Source organism: Octopus bimaculoides, chromosome 1, assembly GCF_001194135.2.
Source record: "Octopus bimaculoides isolate UCB-OBI-ISO-001 chromosome 1, ASM119413v2, whole genome shotgun sequence".
Classification (NCBI taxonomy): Eukaryota; Metazoa; Mollusca; class Cephalopoda; order Octopoda; family Octopodidae; genus Octopus; species Octopus bimaculoides.
The window spans coordinates 12,559,453-12,563,378 of record NC_068981.1 but is presented as its reverse complement, the minus strand read 5'-3'; the positions used below and the strand labels follow the sequence as shown (position 1 = coordinate 12,563,378).

The 3,926-nt window shown below is 38.5% G+C and overlaps 1 protein-coding gene, 1 long non-coding RNA gene and 1 other non-coding gene across 9 annotated transcripts in view; 2 read left to right on the top strand and 1 right to left on the bottom strand.

The window, feature by feature from the left end:
• The window catches only part of LOC106870672 (beta-1,3-galactosyltransferase 5), a 265,603-nt gene that overhangs the window by 35,485 nt on the left and 226,192 nt on the right, over positions 1–3,926 (top strand). The gene's annotated exons all lie outside the window — the stretch shown is intronic.
• Positions 1–3,926, bottom strand: part of LOC128251597 (uncharacterized) — a 185,744-nt gene that overhangs the window by 70,868 nt on the left and 110,950 nt on the right. For all 4 annotated transcript variants that reach the window (XR_008267210.1, XR_008267206.1, XR_008267209.1 and 1 more), the window contains one exon: positions 382–578. This is a non-coding gene — a long non-coding RNA (uncharacterized LOC128251597). The remainder of the gene's footprint in view (positions 1–381; positions 579–3,926) is intronic.
• On the top strand, positions 3,431–3,535 carry LOC128250127 (U6 spliceosomal RNA). Its single transcript, XR_008266252.1, has one exon. It is a non-coding gene; the product is annotated as a U6 spliceosomal RNA (small nuclear RNA).

Here is a 3,926-nt window from a genome sequence, read left to right as displayed (position 1 = left end):
TATATATATATATATATATATATATCATAAAGCAAGACAAGCACTCTTGGAGACTCAGTTTAACGATTTCATAATGAATAATCTGTATTTCTTGAAATTCTTACAGCTTTATATAAACAGAATGATGAGTTACAAAGAACTATAGTAAACGTATAAATATCGGTGTAGTATATATCAATTGATGTACATAAACGACTCAAGAATACATACACGCAAATCCTTATACAGTCTTATCTGTGCAGACATTACCCCTTCGCACGATGCCGAAAGAGGAGGAATGGTTATTATCTGCACAAGGCATGTCTCCTTAATTCTGTATTACGTATTTCAAAACATCCATAACATTATTTTGTTTCTGGAAATAAATCTTTTAAAACTTACAGTTTCCATTTACTCTTGACATGTCTGTACATATATATGATTCACCGTGCTGTGTCTTTGTATTAAGCTGTTCAAGTGATTCGATACACAGCGATCAATACAATACTTTCTAGTCTGAAGTAAAATCTGTGGTCGATAGGATGATTCAAACCATTGAATGACCTGTCCTGTCATAATTGCAGTTTATTATTGTTAACCTGCAAACAAAAAAGAAATAGATCTATATAGTTGGATAAATGCATATATTAACATTATAGTTAGATCATGTTTGCATACATAAACTTGACAAACTAAAAGTTCGTTGAGTTTTGAATTGCTTTACGTTGAGAACTTATGAATCCGAATGAATGTCTCGTGAAGATGAGTCAACACCTCATGTGAGTGAATGCAAGACTGCATGTGTTAATGTAGATATTTGTAAAATATTTCAAGCAGTTTATCGATAGAAAGATCTTTTCAATTAAGAATGTTGAGATATTCAATATGTGTAACATTTTTATAATTCTTCGTTGACCTGAAGCTCAGGTTTCTTACTCCTCAAATTTTAGATATCTTCATCGGTTTAATTCTTCTTCTTATACTTTCAAAGATCAGCTGAATCCTGAAGCAAATCTTTATCAGTGGTTTTACGCAAGAAGAAAAGTACAGTGCTTGGTTCATATCTGAATATTAAGACTCACTGAAAGTTTGCAGTCAGTGGTGAACCCATGGAAATACAAACTGCTTTCGAATAAACGATTAATTTCCTTCCAGCAAATAAAGTATGAGATAAAACTTTTCCTTAAACTGCATCACCCAAAGTAGATATCAGTGTGTGTGTGTGTGTGTTTGTGTGTGCGTGTGTGCGTGCGTGTTTTGTTTGTGTGTGTGCGTGCGTGCATGTGTGTGTGTGAAAGTGGGTGTGCGTATATACATGTTTGTGCATATATAAACTCATATACATAGGCATACAAACATATGGATATTGTAGAGCAGATAGATGCTACATGAGTTATATATATATATATATACATATATATATATACACGTGTGCATACACACACACACAGAGGCAGACAAGCACAAACACACACGCATATATATCATAGTCGCGCATTATCGTAAAGACAATCAGATGTCGTCGCGCACCGCTGTCAACAATACGCTTCCAATTTTGTCTTAATTGCGCCATTTTTTTCCATCTCGACATAAATTGCTTGACTACATTGTCTTCCCATCGTCTTCGTGACCGTTCAAGTGGCTTTTCCGATCTCTTAGATGCCAGTTGTCCACTGCACGGGTCCATCTGCGTTCAATGAACCTTACAACATGTCCGGCCCGGCGAATATTGTGGCTTCGGTATTCAGCAATCACATCGTTCGCTCCACTCCATTCTCGAATTGATATATTTCTAATGTGCTGTCTTTGGGATATTCCTAGTAAGGATCTTTCCATAGCTGTTTGCGTTAAAGCCAATCAATGTTCTATCCTTTTCGTAGTAGGCTACGTCTCACTTGCGTGTATGGGCGCAGGTAGGACGATGCTATTAAAGAGTCTGACACGTATAGCTTTGTCTAACTTTGTTCGCATCGGGTCTTTTATTGAGTTAAATAGCGGACATCTTGGCCTTATTCTTCTTGAAATTTCAGCATCTATATTGCAGCGCATATTTAATGTGTGCCCGAAGTAGACGTACTACTTCTCCTCAATCTCATCGCTTCCCATCTCTATGTGCTACATCTTCAGACCACATAGATATTGCTTTCGTGCGCTTCATTTTAAGACTTACTGCTAAGCTCTGAGTGCTCAGCTCTAACTGCATGGTCTGCAGCAGGCCTGTGGTTTGAGAGACGAATACAATGTCATTTGCGAATCGGAGGTGTGTTAGTTGCTCGCCATTGATGTTCACGCCACCTGTTCATCGATGTCCTTGATGACTATTTCTAGACATGTGACCAAATGCTTTGGAGAGATGGTATCTTCTTGCTTGACACCCTTTTCCTCTGGGATCCTTACTGGTAGTGATATCAAAGATATATCTATTGTGCATTCAGAGTTCCCATCTCTGAGCAGTTTGCTGTATTTCGCCGCGATATCTTGCTTTTCCAGACATTTCAAAACTGCGTTCATCTCCACGCTATGGAAGGCCTTTTCGTGATCAACAAATGCAATACACAAAAGAAGCTTGTATTCGTTCGCCCGTTTTACGAGATATGCTAGAGTGAATATATTATCTATTATACTAGAGTTCTTATGGAAATCTGGTTGCTCTCCTGCTTGCTCTCCCGCAAAGTGTCTTTATAGACTGTTGACAAACATCTTGTACAGGTGAGCCAAGAAGCATTTGGGGTGATCGGTTTTTCAAATCTTTATAACCTTTCCTATGAAGTAGATGAGTATTTGATTCTTTCCGCGTCAAAGATATTATATCCTACTTCAGGTAGCCATTGAAACATAGAACGAGCACTCTCCACATCTATTCACCTCTGTAACCTAACATTTATCACCGGGAATTTTATCTATTTTCATTAGATTGAGGGTATTTTCCATTTCATTGATCACGATTAGTGGCACTTCTTGGCAGCATTTGGGGCGATGTTGGATCGAGCAGCGTGCGCTGACGCGCACACACGCATACCCAAACGTACACGCACTCACACTCACTCACACACACTCACGCACGCACACATACACACATAAACACAGAAGTATACACATGTGTTTGTATATGTATCTCTATATGTTTATACATACTTGTATAAACATATAGATGTATATGCGTATAAACATACATACATATACACATTCACATGCGCAGACATACACGCTCGTGCGCACACACACAATCAAACACACACATACACACTCACATTCATATATACATATATATGATGTGTTGAAGGTTCATCTGAGATACCTGCTGATCACTACGGAAGAAATGGGTGTTGTTCGCCCCGCTGAACCAAATTCTTTGAAATGTCATGGAAATGATATGAAGCTAGTTACTCTTTACGACAAATGCTGGAGTTTCGGATATAAATACAATTTAACATAGAAGGAATGCACAACACTAGCTACGGCGGTACATATTCTAAAAATTTGGACGATAGAGACAAGATTAGCATGGCGCATGCGCAAGGATGACACGCAAATTCGTGAAACGTTCCATATTTCTTGAAGCAGATTTTTTAATAGGTTTAGGAGTGGCTCTGTGGTAAGTAACTTGCTTATCAACCACATAGTTCCGGGTTCAGTCTCACTGCGTAGCACCTTGGGCAAGTGTCTTCTACTATAGCCTCGGTCCGACCAAAGCCTTGTGAGTGGATTTGGTAGACAGAAACTGAAAGAAGCTGGTTGTATATACATGTGTGTGTGTGTATGTATATATATATATATATATATATATGTGTGTGTGTGTGTGTGTGTGTGTGTGTGTGTACGTGTGTATATGTTTGTGTGTCTCTGTTTGTCCCCCAACATCGCTTGACAACCGATGCTTGTGTGTTTACGTCCCCGTAACTTTGCGGTTCGGTACAAGGGTAAGATAGAATAAGTACTAGATTTAC